Genomic DNA, 20,636 nt, shown 5'->3' on the forward strand with positions numbered 1-20,636 from the left:
AGATGAAAAGAGGGGCTGCCATAAGGACTGGTCGGGGGACTTAACGGTTGCCAACAGTGGTCAATCTCTCTGCTGAATAGTGATCTTATGGGTGTTTGCTTTATAACTGTTGTACATAGGACACAATGTACCTTTGCTTTAATTCCTCTCTGTGTTGTATTGCACCCAAGAGTTAGTTTTTGTTTTGTTGATGAATGAATGATGAGAGTGATTCCATCCCAGGCAGCCTGCCATCAAAGCCTAAGCCTTTAGTTACATTAATTCTGTGCTTACTAATTACCTAATGATAAGTAAAGCTCTGTAGATGTGTTAACTTATTTAACCCTCATAATGACCCTATGAGATAGATTCCATTTTTCATCCCCATTTTAAGATGTGGAAACAGGGCAAACACATTAAGTTCAAAGTCAGAGACTAGAAAGGGACAGAGGCGAGAACTGAAACATACAGTCTAGTTTCTGAGCCTCTGTGCCAGAAGGGCACTTCGTGGTCCTTACCACACTCTGGAAACAAAAGAAAGAGGCTTTCGGGTGCACTGATAATATTTTTATATCTGTAAATGAATCTTTGCTATCAGGTTGGAGAAAAACTCATATTGAAGAGTAACTGGCTTAGAAGAGCAAAGATAATTTTGGAGAAAAATGGAGAAATAATCCTATACTAGTATTTATTAAAGCAAAAATTGCTAAGCACTGTCTTTTAGGGGAATGGAATTGAGGACCTAGAAACAGACCCACATAAGTATGGGAGTAGAGAATCAGTAGGGAGACATTACAAATCAGTGAGGAAAGTATGGGCAATTTAATATATTCTGTTGGAGAAAATGGCTATCCATATGGAAAAACATAAAGCTAAGTTACTAACTCACACCACATGTAGTTATAAATTTCAGACAGATTTAAGACCTTTTTTTAGCAGAAAACATAGAAGAAATGTCTTTATGTCTTTATGACTATATTGAAATTTTTAAAAACCCAAAAGATATCTCATATATCAAGTTAAAAGATGCACCGCATATGTCCTGGGCTTCCTGTGTTTTATCTGGCAACTTTACTGAAAAGATGCTTGACCTCACTAGAAATCAAAACAGGCAAATTACAACAACAATGAAATTTCACATCCATCAGGGTAGCCAAAATATTCTAATAACAGTTGCAGGTGAGTCTATAAATGGGTGCACTCATTTCAGAGAGAATTTTGTAATACCTGCTAAAATTGAAAATGGTTGTTGCACTATGACCTAACAATTCTATTCTTCGGTGTCCGTGGAGAAACTTGCTCACCAGTACGTAAAGAAACACATACAAGATGTGGATTGCATGCTATAGAAGTAAGGGAACAAAACAAAACAAAACAAAACAAGATGAAGACAACCCTGTCACCCTTCAGTGGCTCAAACCTTTGTCAAAGGTTGCATCATGTAACATGACTATCATCACAATCACAGAACAAAGAGCTAATCAGTAGTCAAAAGTGAATGAGTTCGAGCTGGATGTACATTTCCACATGGATACACTGCAAATACATTACATGGAGTGATTGAGACACAAATGGATGCCTCCAGCACACGTAGATCCACAGAATCGCAGAGGATGCTATTTATTAGTATGTGTCTGCACACTGGAAGTGAAAGACTAATTTATGTGTGGGTATGTGTCTTGGCACCAGATGGAGGTGCGAGAGGTCAAAGTAGGGGTGAGCTTTTAACTGTATTTATACTGCTTTCTTCCTATAATAAAAATGTTCAATCTGTTTCATCCAGGTGGTGGGGTGTGGAGGTTGCTGTTTTTCCTATTTTCTGTATCTTTGAAATGATGCAGAATTAAGAGTCAGAAGTCATTTTTTTTTTTTTTAAAGGAACAAAATGATCTGGTAGATACTGCAATGCCCAGATGTGCTTCCAGTTCACAGGCGGTATTTGGTATCAACTCTGGCTCAGGTTACTAATCTCGTGGATCTCCTTGAGTCACCTCCAAAGGGAAGGTTGTTATACTCCAGTGAGTCATTCTCAAGCTGGTGGCTGCTTTTAAGTAAGGCGGGCGTGTGTCTGGGTGGGAAGGCAGCATGAATTGCACGGACAGCAGGGAGATGCCTTTTGTGTGTGTCAATCCTGCCTTAGCTATAGATGATGGGTGGTATTTCGAAGTCCCTTGGTCACACCTAACTTGTTTCGGCAGGCTTTGGCAGAGGGCAGGGGCTGTCATCCCAAAAGGCTGTTTTGACCTGTTCCAACCCAAGCCAGGCCTTAGTGCATTAAGCAGAGCTGGGCTCCATACCTTCTCTCAGCTTCCTCCTCCCTTTCAGCATCAGCCTACGGTTTAAGGGCCTCTAAGGCCAAGGCTTGCCTGGGCCAGCTCTGCTTCATTGGGCTTGCTTTGCCTGCCAAGAGAAACAAGGAGTGCGGGGAGGAGGCACAAAAGCGGTATTGGAGAGGAAGGGGGCCAAGTGCTGCAGACAAAACGTAAAGCAGCCACTGGCTGAGCCCCTCAAAGGGTCTTCTAAATGCGTGCATCTCTAGGAGCGCCTGGGTGGCATAGTCGGTTGAGGGTCCAACTCGTGATTTCGGCTCAGGTCATGATCCCAGGGTTGTGCTGAGCGTGGAGCCTGCTTAGTACTCTCTCTCCTTCTGCCCCTCTCCCCTCCCCCCCCCCACTCTAATAATAAATAATAGTTTAAATACGTGCATCTTTAGCAACAGGTCGGTAGAGTGCCAGTTCTTAAAAAGCTTACCTTTTCAGCCAGCTTCCCTGTATTTAATAGGGAAGATCAGCACTTAACCTAAAGATGCAAGTCCTAAAAAAAATTAAAAAATTAAAAATAAAAATGATGTAAGTCCTAATTAATTCAGTGCAGCTTTCTGGATCCAAACCTTCAACCATTCCCAAATTGTCTGCCGAATTCGGTACAGACACCTACCCTGGCATTCAAGACTCCGAATCTGCCTTTCCAGCCTCTTCGCTACTTTCTACCACAGCTCTGTGCTCTCACCAAGCCAGACCACTGGCTCTCTAGAGGCTGGCGTAGAGGCATGCCTTCTGCCTCCTGAATTCCAATGCCAAGGCCACTGTCTGTTCACAGGAGGATCTTGGGAAAGCCACTTCAAGTCTCTGAACCTCTGTGTCCTCATCTGTAAAATGGGAATAAAATAGAACCGAAACTTCTTGGTGAGGAATCCATGTTATCCATGAGAGAACATCTAGGGACATCTAGAGAACATCTAGAGAACATCTGGGAACAGCCCAGAGCCTGGTGTGCAGTTGTTCAGTCAACATGAGTTCACCTTCCCCACATCTGCTGAACCATTTCTCCTTTCAAAATCTACACTTATCGACCATTGTTTCCTTTTCCTTGTTGGTATTTTTCTCACTGGAAACTTTCCTTTCTTCTCTGTCATCATTTATGTGGTAGCCGTTGCTACTTGATTTAGCCTACTCTATTGGCTTTAAAAATCATTTTTTATTGTGGTAAAATATACATAACATGAAAGTTACCCTTTAACTCTTTTAAGTATACCATTCAATGGCATTAAGTGTATTCACATTGTGCATTCATCACCACCAGCCATCTCTAGAATTTTTTCATGTCCCCAAATTGAAACTCTGTACCTATTAAACACTAACTCTCCATTCCCTCCTCTCCCTTCAGCCTCTAGCAGCCACTATTCTATTTTCATAAATTTGACAACTCTAGGAACTTTATACTAGAGGATTCATACAGTATTTGTCCTTTTGTGACTGGCTTCAGTTAGCGTAATGCCTTCAGGATTCATCCAGGCTGTAGCCGGTGTCAGAATGCCCTTTCTCACTGTATGTGTTCACCACGTTTTGTTTATCCATTCGTCTGTTGGTGGACAGACACTTGGGTTGCATCTACTGGTCTTTGAATGTCTGGAGGAGCAAGATTGGGTCTCCTGGCAGAGCCTGGCACCCAGGAGGCAATGTCAGTCCTTCTGAGTTGGAGAGCTTTTCTCCAGCAACATGAGCGCAGAAGGCGAGAGAGGCCACCACCACGCTGAGAAGGAAGCCAGGGAAATCCAAGGCAAAGTGGGTGAAAGCAGCTTTTTGACTGGCCCCCACGGCTTCTACCCTTAGTCCTCCCATCCCTCCTTCCAGCTGTAGCGAATGCAAAGATGGCCACGTCAGAACCTTCAACAGCTCCCTAGTATCCTCAGGATAAAGTTCAAGCTTTAAAAAAAATTTTTTTTTTACATTTATTTATTTTTGAGAAACAGAGTGAGACAAAGCATGAGCAGGGGAGGGGCAGAGAGAGGGAGACACAGAATCTGAAGCAGGCTCCAGGCTCTGAGCAAGCGGTCAGCACAGAGCCTAATGCGGGGCTTGAACCCACAAACTGTGAGATCATGACCTGAGCTGAAGTCGGACACTCAACCGACTGAGCCACCCAGGCACCCCTAATAAAATTCAAGCTTTTTACGACGGTTCACACAACCCTTCATGCCAACCCTATCCTACCTCCACTCCCATCTCTTAGCAATCCTCTTGCCAGCTGGATTCAGCCTCTTCTGAGTCGTGAAACACATCATGCACAGGTGCCTACAACTCTGTGTGCTGGAACCCTCTTCTTGGGGCGGATTCCAACTCATCCTTCAGAGTCCAAGTCTGCCCTTTGAATCCTTGGCTCACTGCATGAGGGTTTAACTGCTATAAAGTTTGTTTTCAGTTGCAAGTAACAGAAGAATCAATACACAGTGATTGATTAGGAGGGACTGTTTATTGTCTCATCACAGATGTTGAGGACTGGTTAATTCAGTGACTCAGGAATGGCATCTAAGTCCCAAAAAACCTTCCTCTTTCCCCTCCGCTATATTCGGGCAGTCAGCTCATCCTTTTGGCCTCGCTCCCCTCATGGTGCCAAGATGCTTGCAGCAGCTCCAGGCAGGATGGAGCCTTAGGTGTCTTTTTAGGCACAAAGAAAACCTCCTCAAAAGCCCCCTATCAGATATCCCCAGACGTTCCATTGGCTGGAATTACATCACGTGTTCATACCCCAGCTAGTCACGTGGCCTGGGGAATGAGATTATGCTGAATACACAGAACAGTCAGGGACCCACCCCCTGCGGGATGGGGAAGGACCCAGCACAGTGCTGCATGAAGGATGAACAAAATCATCATGTAAGAAAGGAAGGAGTGAAGAAATGGCTATTTCTTAGTCTCCTCTGTATCCCCAGCGCATAACCAGTGCTAAGTATATGATAGGCATTTAATAATTATTCGTTAATTGGTGTCACAAGCCCAAAGGGAGGATGTGGCATTCTTTACCCTTCTGTAAGCATCCATGAACATGTTGCCACCAGATGTGGGCTCCATGCTGTGTTAGGAATAGTCCTTTGAGTGTTTCATGGCATGGATGTCCCTCAGGGCCACCCCATTCCCCACATTGATACTGTGCTCACCAAAATGCCTCATGAGGAAAGCAGAAATACAAACCACCAATACATCTTATTTCAAACGAGGCACTGTAAGGCATGCCAAGAGAAATAAGCTGCCATTTCTTATCTGACAAGTTGGCAGAGGTGAAACTGCTTGATGGCACATAGTATTGGCAAGGGTTTGATAAAACAGGCACCTCCATTCACTATTCATTAGAGTTGACGCTGGTACAAACTTGGGGGAAGGCAATTTGATGATAACCCTTCACAATGGGTATATGAGCCGGTCTTTGATCCTGGCAGCTCTCCTTGTAGGAACATCGCCTCCGGAGAGCCGCACGAGGCTGTGCAAAGATGTATGTGCAGCAAAGTCTGTAGTGTGTTATTCATAATATCAAATAGCTATAATCATTTGAAATATCCATGGGTGGGGGATTGGCAAAGTACATTCCAGGGCAGCCCTACACCAAGAAATTTGATGCCATTAAAAAAAACTAAGTAGATACACTTATTCTTAACCAAACGTCTGAGAAGCAATAGTGTCTAGAATTAACAGCACAGCTTTGTCCACTTCACAATTTGTTAACAGGGTAGATCTCATGTCAGGTACACACACACACACACACACACACGCGCGCGCGCGTGCGCGCGACAAAGGGAACTCTGGGAGGTGCTGGGTATGTCTATTACTTTGATTGTTACACAGGTGTTTGCATGTTTCCAAACTCCTCAAATTGTACACTTTAAATATGTGCAGTTCTTTGTATATCAATTTTACTGTAATAAAGCTGTTAAAAAACACACACACACACAACTAAGTAGATCTACATGTACTGAAAGATGCCCTCGGTGTACTGCTAAGTGAAAAGAACAGGTTACAAAATAGCATTTATATCAAGGTACGATTTCAGTATTTGTCCCAAAGGTATATGCTTTATATTTGCCCAGTATAAGTCATTCTGAAAGATTTAACGAAACTTAAATGTCTGAGTATTTGTTAATAGTAGCTAGTATGAAAAACTGGCAGGTCTGGCAAAGTCTACACAGTAGAACTTCATCTCTGGCTCCGAGTCAAAAGCAGGTGTCCTGACCCATGCACTTCTCTCCTCCAAGCAGTGATGCAGAATTCCAGATGCATCCCGAGTGCTGCCATTTTCCGTATAGGGTGTCCCAGGAGGAGGCTTCCCGGGGCCAGGCTTGCAAGCAGTGGCCTTCACCCCTGTGTGTCCTCATTGGCCAGAACATGTCACATGGCCACACAGGACTACAGGGAAGATTGGGAAAAGAGGACCAGCTGTGTGCCTGCTGAGACTGTGAGGCTTGTTCCAATGAATGCATTACGGTGCATTGCAGTCACATGCTTCTATAATGTTTATTTTGCGTGAGCAGATACTACTTTTGTAGAGTAACCATAAATAGCTTTGGGTAAATAATCCTCATGCTGGGTCTTTCTGACCTATCAGGACCAGGACAGGCATGCTTCCAACTGTGACAGATCATTGATGTTCCTGGCCTAGGAATCAGTCTCTTGGGCATTTTCGTCAGGATGAGTCAGTTTCTCCACTGGGTGGGTGAAAACCAGACCCCGAGTTTGGTGGCTCCTTGAAGTCACTGCCTCCCTAAGCGTGGTAGGCAGAGTAATGTACCCCCTTCAACCAAATGTCCAGGACCTTATCCCCAGAGCCTGTGAAGAATATGTTCTGTTCCATGACAAAGGGGAATTAAGGCTGCAGATGGGAGTAAGGATGCTAATCAGATGACTTCAAAATAAAGAGATTATCCTGGATTACCTAAATAGCCCAATGTAACGGCAGGGTCTTGACATGGGAAAAGGGGAGCAGAAGAATGAGAACCAAGGAACAGGCATCGTGTAAAGACACCATTGGCCTTTGCTCGCTTTGTAGATGCTGGTGGAGGCCACCAGCCCAGGACAGGGCAGCTCTGGAAGGCAGAAAGGATTAGGAAGTGGATTTTCCCTTAAGCCTCCTGAAAGGAAGGCAGCTGTGCCAGCACCTTGACTTTAGCCCAGTGAGACCTATTGTAGACTTCTGACCTCCTTCCAAATTCTAAGATGATACATTTGTGTTGTTTCAAGCCACCAAGTTGGTGTGATTTTTTGCAGCAACAATCGGGAAGGAATATACTGGGTATCCTGCCTAAGGAACTTACCAGGATTGTCTGGAGACATCTCTGTCTCTCTCAATATAACAGCAGTCTGCAGTTGTGTAGCCAAATTGACTGGGTTTGAATCTTGACCTCACCGCTCACCAGCTGTGTGACCTTAGGCAAGTCACTTCATGTCTCTGAGCTTCATTTTCCTCCGTTGTAAGATGGGGAGGATAATGTTCTTAGGGTTGTTCTGGGTAACAAATGACATCATTTGCATACAACATGTAGCATATGCCCCATCCTGATGGCAATAATAACGATGCACGTGTCACTGGATGGAAGGATCTCTCCTTTACTTGCCTCTAGGAAGGTCCAGCCCGAGACGATCGAGATCTGTCCTTGGACTGCCATTTTGTCAAGTGTTTTTGTAAGGCACTCATGAAATATGGTTAGAAGAAAAATCTTGAATTGATACTATAAGCTCACACAGATCGCTGTGTAACAGAGGCTCTTCTGAGGTCCTGGCAGGGTGGTGGGGGCAAGGGGCCCAGAAGCTCCCTCCTCAGCCTCCCCACTGCCAAGGTACCTTTGCCCGTACCTACAGATGTATTTTGTTCCCACCTGGACAGGGAGTCACCTTATCTCTCACCACCCCATCCTTTTGAGGTGGGGAAACTTGTTTTTTTCTTTGTGCTTGAGACAGTGCTCACTGGGGTTGATGAAACACTGTCCACTTAATGCCTAAAAAAAACCAAAAAAAAAATCCCGAAACCTAGAATGAATATAACTTCCTGGTGGAGAAGGTGGGGTTTTCACCAATAAAAGGAAGGACTGCTCTTCTGCCAGCTCTGAGCCCCTCCTGTTCTCCAAGGTCAGCTGGTCTGGTAAGAAGTTTTCATTCTTTTAACTATCTGGCCCCGCTTTAACCCTCAGTGGGGGACACTGTGATCTGGGGTTTCATTAGGAAAGCCTTTTGGTACTAATTATTGTTGTTATGGTTTCCAGGTAAGGAATCTTTCCAATTGCTTTCCCTTAAATCTGGATAAAGGACCAAGGAGGACCCTCACACACAGGTTCTGGGTGGTTTATAGCTGGCCAAAGTAAAATTGCTCAGGGTTTCTATCACATTCAAGCCTAACACATCTTCTGGGGGGGCTGGGGCAGGGGTCCTGGATGTGGCAATCCTGGCCTTTTATCCCAGGGAAAAAAGCTGCAGTTACTCAGAGAAGCTTTAGACTCACCTTGTGTGTCCTGTATTTGATCTATGTTCTATACGCTGGTTGGTACAAAGAAGCCGTTTCTTAGAATGTTCTCACATGACTAACCCTAACTCCCTGAAAAGGAAGCTTTTGGCACGACCAGTTGAGACCACCCCACTTACTGCCATCTCTTTTAAAATCCACATGCTTTGGGTCTAATAATAAAAGAAGTATCTGCAGAGCTCCTGGGTGGCTCAGTGGGTTAGGTGTCTGACTTTGCCTTAGGTCATGATCTCACAGTTCATGAGTTTGAGCCCTGCGTTGGGCTCTGTGCTGACAGATCAGAGCTAGACCTGCTTTGGATTCTGTGTCTCTCTCTCTGGCCTCTCTCCTGCTCTCTCTCTCTCTCTCTCAAAAATAAGTAAAACATTAAAAAAAAAGAGAAATATTTGCTCATCATAAAAAATATGAGAAATACAAAATACCGAAAAAAGTAGAAAAGAACAAAAAGAGAAAGTCACCTGTGTACCACCCCTGTTAATCTTTGTACTTTCTGTTCTTCCTTGATAGTAACAGTTTCATACCCTCACCTTATGGTGCAGGTACTATTTTTGTGAGCTTTCATCACTTAAAATAATCCTGCTTATAGGGGCATTTTTGATCAATGCTTATACATTAAAGGAAAACCACTTTCTCCCAGCACAACGTTATATATGCCCCTCCCAATTTTAGTCAACGACTCCTTCCTACCACCCCAGCATCCCTGGGTGTTTCGTAGGAAGCCATTCATCTGTCTGGCTCTTATGCTGGGTAGTTTGGCTTCTGAGCTCCGGGAGGCCAGCCCAGAAAGCTAAACCCTAGAGACCCTCTGCTCACGAGCCTCCTCCCGGGACATCTTGGCAGAATGCCTGGATGGGGAAGGGTGGCTGGTGCCTGTGCTCGCTAGCAGTCTGGGGTGGGATTCTGAGGCCAGGCTGGCTTCCTTCTGCCCATCCCCTTCTGCTGCACCCTCTCCCTGTGGTGGGGGCGGGGGGATCTTCACAGTCTGCTTTTCTTTTTCCAATTCCATTCCAAACATCCCCTGGAAAGACCTGCAAGGGGAGAGGCAGGCGTTGGGGTTTGGTCTGTTTGTGACTTTAAGGGTGTGGAGTAGGCAGAACCCACTTGCTGACAAGGCTTTGGTGACATAGCTCACTAGAGCATGGTGGGGAGGGTTGGGGGGCCTGCAGGGCATGCCAACATGCCCCCTTCCTAGTTTGCAGGGTGACAGAGCCTGAGCTGTGGAGGGCTGTGCACTGCGCCGGACCTTCAGCTCACCTTGTCCTTGCCTTTCATCTCCCTCCCGGATGCCTTCCCAGGGCCCCCAGTCTAACCTACCTCCCCACCCCAGACCCTCCTGACCACTTCTGCCCATTGCTAAACTTTTCTTCATACAACTTATTGCCACTTTATCCACTTTCTTTATTGGTGTGTGTGTGTGTGTGTGTGTGTGTGTGTGTGTGTGACTCTCACGTGGGGGAGGAAATAAAGATGCATCCTCTGAGCAGAAAGTCCCCAACATTCACCCCGTAGCCCAACGCTCTCATGGGGACCTGGGAGCCAGGGGTCCTGGAAGTCCTTCCTCCTGTTGTGGGCTAGGTGCCCGGGAGTCAGCTCTCACAAGGAGATATGTATACAGGGCCATAATTAAAGGGGGCCTTGGGGACCCATGCCATGGGAGGAAGAGAAGAGAGGGAGCAGTGGGTTGCAGCACAGCTGACCTCTCGCCCAGAGCCCAGGTCACTCTGAGGATGGGATGGCCTTGCAGTGCTGTTCCAAGTGGGGCCCAGGGCAGGCCTTTCCTTTGTCAGCCCAGGAGGGGACCCAAGAGGGGACGGGATGCTACCCAGGAGGGGATGGGATGCTGGGAGGAGGTTCTCTTCCAAGGCATTCTCTGCCACAGGAGGCTGGCCGCGGAGGGTGAGGGGGCAGGCCCTCTGCGTTAAGGGGGTCTGAGCTAGCAGTGCGGCCTCCACCCACAGTCTCTTGCTCGCCATCCCTCCATCCCTCCATCCCTCCATGGAAGTGATCTTATGTCCTCTCCTCCAGGCTCTCAAGGGACTTGCTTGAGAAGGCAGATAGAAGAGCTTTGGTTAAGGGGTTGTAAATAAAGGTGCTCCTGGCAAAACAAAATTAATTCCAATTACTTGGAATTAATTAAAGAGAAGCAGAAGGCCAAGTTTGAGTTAAGAACATTGTTAAGAAAAAAAGAAGTTCATTGCTTTTATTTATCAATGCTTCTATAAATACCCATTGAGCACCTACTGTGTGCCCGGTATGCGGGACTTAGTCCTTGCCTTCATTCCTGTACCTTCTAGTGGGAAGACAGATGACCACCAAACACACACGAGGATCCCTTTAGGTGTTGATCACCACTGTGAAGAAGGGAAGGGAAGCACAGACGAGTGTGACAGGGGCTGGGGAGTTCTGTCAGATGGGGGCAGGGAGGTCTCTCTGAGGAGACCCAAGTGCAGGGAGAGAGGAGCCAGGCTTGGGGGAGGTGGGAGGGGCCCATGTGCAGGGGCCAGGCAGGTGCTGAGGGCGGCCAGGTGGGAGGGAATACACGGAGAATGCTGTTGACTGAGGTCATGAAGGAACACGAGTAACTTTTGAAAGAACACACTGAGAGATGGAGGTACTCTGCCAGGGTCACTTCGGTGAATCACGCCTGAAATGTTGTTGATCTTAAAAATAATCGTGGGGGGCTGGTCGGGGCAGGGAGCGTCAGACAGACCTGGGCGGATGGCAGCCCCTGCACCACTAACCGTGGCTTCACGGTTTCTATAATCATGCAGAACCTCCATCGTCTCTTCCGTGGCACTGAGGGGAAGGGAGAACGCAAATCACCAATATCAGGACTGAAGGAGTGGACATAACTAGAGACCCTACAGACATTGATGAGAGAGGGAATGTAATGCCAGTACAACTGGAATTTTGGATACAAAAAATTCTGTGGGAGACATAAATTGTTTCTCAAGAAGATTTAAGAAGAGATAGAACACTTTAGTAGTCTTAAAGCAATTAAAGAGATTTCTTTAAAAAATCTGCCTTACTGAGAAGTTGAGGGAAAGAGACAGAACATGTATAAAATTCCCAGCCCTGTTTCTGGCACATGGCAGGTATCTAACACACATGACTATTATTTTTTTCAACGTTTATTTATTTTTGGGACAGAGAGAGAGACAGAGCATGAACGGGGGAGGGCCAGAGAGAGAGGGAGACACAGAATGGGAAACAGGCTCCAGGCTCTGAGCCATCAGCCCAGAGCCTGACGCGGGGCTCGAACTCCCGGACCGCGAGATCGTGACCTGGCTGAAGTCGGACGCTTAACCGACTGTGCCACCCAGGCGCCCCCACACATGACTATTATTATGCACTATTCTAAACAACAATGAAAATATTTCGTCATCTTCAGAACCACATAACAGTCTAAGAAAAAAAATGCTCTGTAGAGCCTTGCCATTAAAATCTCTCCTCCACCTCTGCCCCTACCGCCCCTCCCCCAAAAAACATTATCTGCTTTATTTATTAGACTTGATAGAAAATGACTTTTTACTTGTGACTGAAACTACGTCACTTGCTTGCCTCGGGAGAGGATGCCCAGATGAGTGTACTGTATGTAGGCTTAGACCTCCTCTAAGTACAAGCAAGAGGTTTGGGAGCACAGAAGCCAGAAGTGAGGCCACTGAAATGCCACCCGTCCTTGACAATGACCCAGCAAGCCTCTGTATTTAGGGATGCTGCCGGGACACGACACTGCAGCCAGGCTCTGAATAAATTAGCAGTGACCCAGAGTTATTGGTGTCCAAAAGGACATTTCTGTGTGTATCTTGCCAAGATATTCATTTCAAAGAAGGCCCTGGCTCCTTCGGGCGGCCTTTCCCGTCGGCCACGTGCCTCTCCTTCACAGGGCTGGGTTGCACAATTGGTTTTCCAAGCAGAGGTCAGGTCCTGTCCCTTTCCTGTCACAGCCTTGCCCAACAGAGGGTGATTTCTCCAAGCCTGGGCCCACAGGACTCAGATGTGAAGAGCAGGTGGTGAGCGTCTGCTAGACTGAGCAGTGACTGCTGGGAAATGACCAAGGGCCCCTGTAGCCACCAGAGAGAGGGCTGGGGGTGGGCATTCAGATCCACAGCCTTTAGAAACTCCTGGGAGAGGCTTAGAGCTGGGGTCCAGGGGCCTTCAAATTAGAGAGACTCAGAGAACTGCACAGAGGGAAGGGGGACCTGTCCAATTACTTGCAACTCCCTATTTGTCAGATGGGGAAACTGAGGCCCAGGGAGAGAAAGGGAGTTGGCCAAGGCAGCACAGCAAGTTCTTTCCAGTCCTCCACAGAACCCCCTCTGCCAGAGCTAGTGGGAGTTGTTGTCGGGTAGAGGGTGAGCCTGGATCATGGAACGCTGTGGAACAGAAAACAATGTGAGGGAGGCTGGCTTTCCCACGGAATCCTATTCAAAAGCATGTAGGGGCTGTGTGTGGAGAGGTCCCTGGGCTTGGCCCGCTGGTGCCCAAGACTTTCCCCTGCCTTGCCCTCTCCCTGGCCGGATGTCACAAGACCTACAAGGCCACCATTAACACTCCCTCCTTTGAAGGGCTTCTCTGCTCTCCTAAGTGCAAGACTCCTGGAGGATTCTTGTGAAAGCAGCGAGACAGAGGTCTATGCTCCCTTTCTGATTTTGCCAGCCCCATGCTGAAAGCTTCTTCCCTCATTTCCTGTCAGGGGCAGCGGAGGGTGGGCAGGGGCTGTGTCTGCCCCCCTCCAAGTCTAGCTTCAAGGATCATTCAAGATAATGGAAGGCAAAGTGTTTTGAGAACTAAGTGCAGCTCCAATGTAAGAGGTGATTGTAGTTAATGATTTATGCCTGGGGGCTGTGCTTCCTGCCCGGAAGCGGGGGTGGGGAGGGAGAGGAGGGGAGCTAAGGGAGAGCTGGGAAAGCAGGAGCCCAGGACTGAGTTTCCCAGGGGGCCAGCCCGGATGGTGGCTTAGGCACGGTCTGTCCCCGGGGCCCCAGTTTCCAGCCTCATCTGCATACCCAGCGCCCTCTGTCCATTCAGTTGTTTATTTGACAAATGGTATTGAGCTCCCACCTCCGGCAGCACTGGATTCAAGGCTGAGAGCAGGTTTAGAAGAAAAACCAGGCTCAGCCCCTGCCTCTCGGAGCACACCAGGCACACAGGAAAATAGGAGCACGAATCAAATAGGATCCCCACGATTATTGTCCTTGCTGTGAACATTCAGCTGCTTCCTCAACATCTCCCCTTGGATGTTTAACGGCTTCGCTTGCTTAACTCAACTGAAGCTGAGCATTTCATCTGCCCCTCCCCAGTCTTACTACGTTTCCCCTGGGAGCCATCCTTGTGCCTCCCTGTCCCCACAGTCCTCCGCCCCCTCAGCAAGCCCTGTCATTTCTACCACCCAAAGCTCTCTTCCACGAGGTGCATGCCCCTAGGCAAATGGCATCACCTCCCATCCTGACCACGGGCCCCTACAGCCCCCTAACCAGTCACCCTGCTGCCTCTCTCTCTCCCATCCTGTCCCATCCCCCTTTATTCAGAGCAACACATGGTCTTTAAACATAAACCGGATCCCATCAACCCTCTTGCTTATAGCTCTTCCCCAGCTTCCTGGTGCTTTCAGAATAAGACCTGAGCTCCACACCCTGTTCGCAAGACCCTGTGTGACCAGGGCCCGACCAGCCTTACAGACCTTGTGGGGGGCCACCCTCTGCACCTCACGGAGCTCCAGCAACACACCCATTGTGGCCTTTCGTTGCAGAGGATGCTGAGATCTTGCACACCCGAGGTCCTTTTGATGTGGAAATGTTGGGGTTCAGAGCCAAGGCCAAGAAAGAATTTTTGAGACTTTTTGGTGCAAAAAGGTTTTTGCTATTAACGCACGGGAACAGGACCCAGTGGGCAGAAAGCCGCACAGGCGTTGTGAGGAGTGACCGATTCTATACTCAGTTGAGGAGGGAGGTAAAGACAAAGGAAGTTTCCAAGAGGACTTTCATATGCTAAAGAAGACTCACAGGATCCTGGAGGGCTAGCTATTGCCAAGCTAAGGTAGTTTTTCCCTCTAAGAAAGCATTAGCATTCAACAGCTGGGAGTTCTGGGGTCCTGTCGTACTCGGCCAGCCTCAAGTATTTATCAATGGGCTGCAGATTATGAGGAAATTTAATGTTATCTGCATTTCTTTTTGCCTTCGTTCTCCAGTTCATGCCCCCTCCCTACAATTTTGACCCTTAAATCTTTAAGGTGATTGAGGGTGGAATGTCCTCTGTAACTTCTTCCTGCTGAATAGGGGCGTAGAGAGGTCCCTACCCCATTGGTCAGTTGGGGAATTTATACATAGGAGTTATTGAAGGCAAAGGCAGCCGATCCAAGGTAGACTGTAATGCCCGAAGTTCCGAAACCTCCCACAAAAGTCCACCAGAGTCGTAAGTCAAAGCCAAGCGGCAAGGGTTGTTTATTGCAGGTTCGAACCTGGTCCTCTGCGCACTCGTCGCCGGTGACGCAAGAGGCCACGATCAGGGTTGGTACAGCGTTTTTATAGACAGAGACAAATAGCACAGGGGAGGTTTCAAATTATGAGGGGCCTGATTAGTTGATTTTAAAGTAAGGACATTTGTTGTTCTCTGATTGGGCGTCCTTTGTCTGTCCTTTGGCGGGAAGGCTTTGTCCGTTACTTGTGGCGGGAGGAAAAAAAGGGGGAAGGGGGAAGGGGGTAGGGTAGGTGGGGAATGTGCTAAGCAAGCAGGTTTACAGAAGCGAGAAATGCCGGTTAGTTTATGTATAATCACTCATTCCATTACATATCAGACTACATTTAGGGAGGTTTACAACCCATTCTACTACACAGCGGGTTACATGCAGGAAAGGCCTCACAATGCTCGTAACAAACAGCAAGCAAAACAGACTTCTCAGCAATTGTATTTCTTATCAAAGATCCATAAGAAGCAGAAAAGAGAACCTAGCTTTAAACTAAGGCAGGGCTGTCATTTGGATTGTTCCTTTCATTCCCCCCTTTTTCTTGTGCCTAAAGAGCCAATCTTGGGTCTTTTAAGCCTCTGTTTGTAATGTCTCGAGCGGTAGGTACTGAGTTCGTAAGACCATTAATTGTACAGCATTGAACCTGTCTTGGACAAAATTAATAATTTTGTTTATGATGCAGGGGCCTAATGTGAGAGCGAGAAGTAGGATGGCTAGAGGCCCGAGTAAAGCGGAGAGCAGGGTAGTTAACCATGGGGACGCACTGAACCAGGATTCAAACCATCCAGCCTCCTGTTCTTTTTCCTTTTTCCGTTTATTTAGCCCTTCTCGGACCTTGGCCATAGAATCTCTTACTATTCCTGTGTGGTCAGCATAGAAACAACATTCTTCTCCTAGTGCTGCACAGAGACCACCTTGCTGTAGGAACAGCAGGTCTAATCCTCTCCTATTTTGTAAAACTACTTCCGAGAGGGAGGTTAGGGACTTTTCAAGCGAAGTGATGGCAGTTTCAATTCTTTCCATATCTTTGTCAACCGCTTCTCTAAGTATACTAAATCCCTTGTTTTGTATAGTTAAGGCCGAGATCCCTGTCCCTGTTCTGATGGCCCCGAGTCCGAATATGGTGGCTAGAGTTAGAGCCCCTGCAGTAATGAGTGCTCTCTTAGTTACTCTTTTGGGTGCTATCCACATCTGGTCTACATACTCAGTTGTGTGGTATATGATTTTTGGGAACACAATTACCATTACACAGAACTCTGACTGATCGAACATATCCTTGTAGAGGCAAGGGGTTAATCCCGCATAAGAACAAAGCCACCATGAGTTATTTGGTGGAATAATCCAGTTTTCTGAAGTATTGACTATATTTCTGTTACTTATGCATAAGTGGCTATATTTTGTTGGCACTGTTCCTATACATGTCCCATTTCCCGTAAGCACTGGTAGTGTGAGGCCGGGTCTTCTCTGTCCCCAACTGCAAGCGTCTGAGTTGTTTGCAGTGCTATAATTTCCTACTATTGCTACTGACTCGTAAAATGGAGGCTTTGTGGAATAGCACAGCCAACAAGCTTCTGTTTCATTGGGTTTAGTATGGTTTAAGGCCTTATAAGTGGTATTCATCATTACCCATAAGGGGTCATCTTTGAATGGGGTTTGAATTTTTGGGGGTTTTCTTGGAGTAGTCCCGGTTACAGTGACCACCTGAGTGGCCGGAGGATTAGTACCCTTATTTGTGGACCGCGGGGTAGTATTAGGCTTACTTGTGGGCCATACTGACTGGTTTGGCCCTATTAGTGTTGGTGAGGCTTTGGGTTTTATTTTTAATCTTATCTGAATAACAGTTGCAAAGTAAGGCGGTCCCCGATACAGGTAAATTCCCCAATTTAGTCCCGTAATTCATCTCGTCTCCTTTTTTCCGTCCTCTAGGAATTTGATACGAATAAGGTTACAGGCACGGGTTTGCTTGGGACAGGGGCTGGCAAATTTCATGTCAATATAATGGGGTTTTACCTCCCATTTCCAGCTTCCATCATTGGTAGTGACACAACTCCAAGCCTTACAGTAGAGGGATTCGATTCCTCCACAGGTTTTTTTCATTGCTCCTGTTCTGAACCCGGGACATGCATAAAACCCACTAGATCTTATACGTTCTTTTTCATTTTCTGGGGTTCCGGTCCATGACGGATTAGGACGCTGGCGGCTTCCATTGGGGGGAAGTACCCCCATGGTTATGGCTACGTCCTCTAGGTTAAAATATAGATCAGGCCACCAGGCATTTAGGGGAGTATCGTCTGCTGTGGTAGTATTATAGACTTCCTGGGTTTCTAAATTAGAAACCTCCCAAGTTAAAGTATAGGGTATATGGGGGTTGCTCGCAATACTTATCCGTAGGAGGTCCGTAGGAGGTGAGCAGGAGCACGCTAATGTGTGTTCCTCCGATCATTGTGGGTCAGGAGCTGCTGCAACAGTCTTGGTATGGGACACCCAGGCCTTTGGTCTCAGCCGGTTTTCGGGGTCAGGTTTTCGACGCAGAGTCAATTTTAAAGGATGGGTCTTACTCTGGTCAACTGTCCAGGCGGTGTTGGCTTCCAGCACGAAGTCTTCTCGAACCGCAAAGGGATCAGCTGGTCGGGCGTGGGCGTAATGGATCCAGGTGGCAATCCCGTCGACTTTGAGAGCAGTGGGTGTGGTTAGGATCACAATGTAGGGTCCCTTCCACCGTGGTTGGAGGGTCTCTTGCTTGTGTCTCCGCACGTATACCCAATCTCCGGGTCGGTAGTGATGCGGCTCAGGAGGGGGCCCGCTCTCATAAATGGCTCTCAATCTGGGCCAAACTTCCTGGTGTGTGTGCTGGAGTTCCCTCAGGGAAATAAGAAGTTTATGATCATCAAATTCAGTTAACACATTAGACTGTAGGTTGGGAATTATAGGGGGGGGGCACTCCATACATGATTTCAAAGGGGGTTAATCCCAGTTTGTAAGGGGAGTTCCGCACCCTGAACAGAGCGTAGGGGAGTAAGACTACCCAGTTAGCGCCAGTCTCCATGGTCAATTTGGTTAGGGTCTCTTTTAGGGTTCTATTCATTCTTTCTACCTGTCCTGAGCTTTGGGGTCTATATGCACAATGTAGTTTCCAATCGGCCCCAATAAACTGCGCTATCCCTTGTATTACCTTTGAAACGAATGCTGGTCCGTTGTCTGATCCTATTAGGGTAGGGAATCCGTACCTGGGCATGATGTCTTCCAACATTTTCTTTGCTACTACCTGCGCAGTCTCATGCTTGGTGGGGAAGGCCTCTGTCCATCCTGAAAAGGTTTCTATAAACACTAACAAATATTTGTATCCATATTTTCCAGGCTTTACCTCGGTGAAGTCTACCTCCCAATAGGCTCCCGGCCTGGTTCCGCGGGTTCTGGAGCCAGGGTTTTTCCCGTGGTTGGTGGCGTTAGTTAGTTGGCAAGCTTTACAGCTAGTAACTATCTGTTCAATTTTTGTCCTAGAGTCTTTAATGGTGATCCTAGCATGTCTTATTAAGTCTTGCATTTTTCTTGTGCCCATATGAGTGGCTCGGTGCATCTTGGATAAGACTTTATTTCCCATTTCTTCTGGGAGGATTATGCTACAGTCTGCTGCTCTCCACCATCCATTAAGGCACTGAGTCATAGGCAATTTTTGGATCCAGTTTAGGTCTTCTTTAGTGTAGGTGGGACTTTCTGGTAAACTAGCTGAACCGGGGTCTGGTAGGGTGGTCATTAAAGCACAGTCCACCTGTAAGGCCACCTCTCGGGCCACCTGGTCAGCCAAATTATTTCCTCTGGCCACCGGTGTGACCGGTTTTTGGTGGCCTGGGCAATGTATGATGGCTAGTCGTTTAGGCAGCCAGAGTGCCTTTAAAAGAGCCAATATTTCTTCTTTATTTTTGATAGTTTTTTGATAGTTTTCCCCTCTGCAGGTAACAGTCCCCTCTCTCTGTATATAGCTCCATGTATGTGGGCCGTAGCAAAAGCATATCTGCTATCGGTATACACGTTTAGTCTCTTGTCTTTTCCCAAAGTCAGTGCCTTGGTTAAGGCCACAAGTTCAGCCCGTTGGGCAGAGGTGCCAGCTGGCAAAGGCTCTGCCCAAACAGTCTCAGTTTCAGTTGTGACTGCTGCCCCCGCATACCTTTGACCCTGATGTACAAAGCTGCTGCCGTCAGTGAACCAGGTAACTTCGGCATCTGGTAGCGGGTGATCCTGTAAATCTTCCCGAACTCCATGAACCTGTGCCAATATCTCAGCGCAGTCATGGAGGGGGGTATCCAAGTCCGGGTCTGGTAACAGGGAGGCAGGGTTTAGTGTTCGGGGGGGAGCATAAATGATTCTGAGGGGATTTAATAATAGTCCCTGGTAGTGAACCAGTCGGGCGTTACTTATCCATCGGTCAGGAGGTTGTTTGAGGACTCCCTCAATGGCATGAGGGGTTGTAACATGTAACTCTTGTCCCATAGTTAATTTATCAGCATCCTTTACCATTAGAGCTGTAGCAGCGATCATACGGAGGCAAGGGGGCCAGCCAGCCGCTACTGGGTCCAGTCTTTTTGAAAGATAGGCAACGGGCCTGGGCCATGGGCCAAGGAGTTGCGTCAGCACTGCTTTGGCTACCCCTTTATTTTCATCTATGAAGAGATGAAAGGGTTTGGAGACATCGGGGAGCCCTAAGGCTGGTGCCGACAACAGGGCGAGTTTAATTTGCTGGAAAGCCTGCTCAGTTTCCTCTGTCCATTCAAAGGGCACCTGTTCTCGGGTGACCAGGTAAAGAGGCTTAGCCATCTCGGCGAACCGAGGTATCTACAAGCGGCAGAACCTGGCCGATCCCAGGAATTCTCTTACCTGCCTTTGCGTTGTGGGTCGGGGGATGCGGAGGACGGTTTCCTTCCGTGCATCAGTGAGCCATCGTTGGCCTTCTCTTAACAGATACCCCAAGTAGGTTACCTCGGATCTGCAAATTTGGGCTTTCTTTGCTGAAGCCCGGTACCCCAGGGCACCAAGTGTCCGGAGGAGGTTTTTGGTGCTTTGCAAACAAGCTTCAGCAGTCTCAGCGGCGATTAAAAGATCGTCGACGTACTGCAAGAGAGTCACTTCGGGGTTTTGATTCCGGTACTCACCCAGATCCTCGTGAAGTGCCTCATCGAACAAGGTGGGTGAGTTTTTAAATCCTTGGGGGAGCCGGGTCCAGGTGAGTTGCCCATTTATGCCTCTCTCAGGGTCGGACCACTCGAAGGCGAAGAGCTCTTGGCTTTTGGGGGCCAGAGGCAGGCTGAAAAAAGCATCTTTTAAATCAAGGACAGTATACCATTGTCTTTCTGGGCTGAGGGCACTTAGGAGGGTATAGGGGTTGGGTACTGTTGGGTGTATGTCCATGACTCGG

General features: G+C 47.5%; 1 pseudogene; it reads right to left on the reverse strand.

The window, feature by feature from the left end:
- Window positions 1-17,665: 17,665 nt before the first annotated feature.
- Window positions 17,666-20,038, reverse strand: LOC124506023 (uncharacterized; annotated as a pseudogene).
- Window positions 20,039-20,636: the final 598 nt, after the last annotated feature.

The sequence above is a fragment of the Lynx rufus genome, unplaced genomic scaffold, assembly GCF_022079265.1.
Source record: "Lynx rufus isolate CCGP_SWC_20201006 ecotype Redwood Valley unplaced genomic scaffold, mLynRuf1.p SCAF_9, whole genome shotgun sequence".
In the NCBI taxonomy this organism is placed as follows: Eukaryota; Metazoa; Chordata; class Mammalia; order Carnivora; family Felidae; genus Lynx; species Lynx rufus.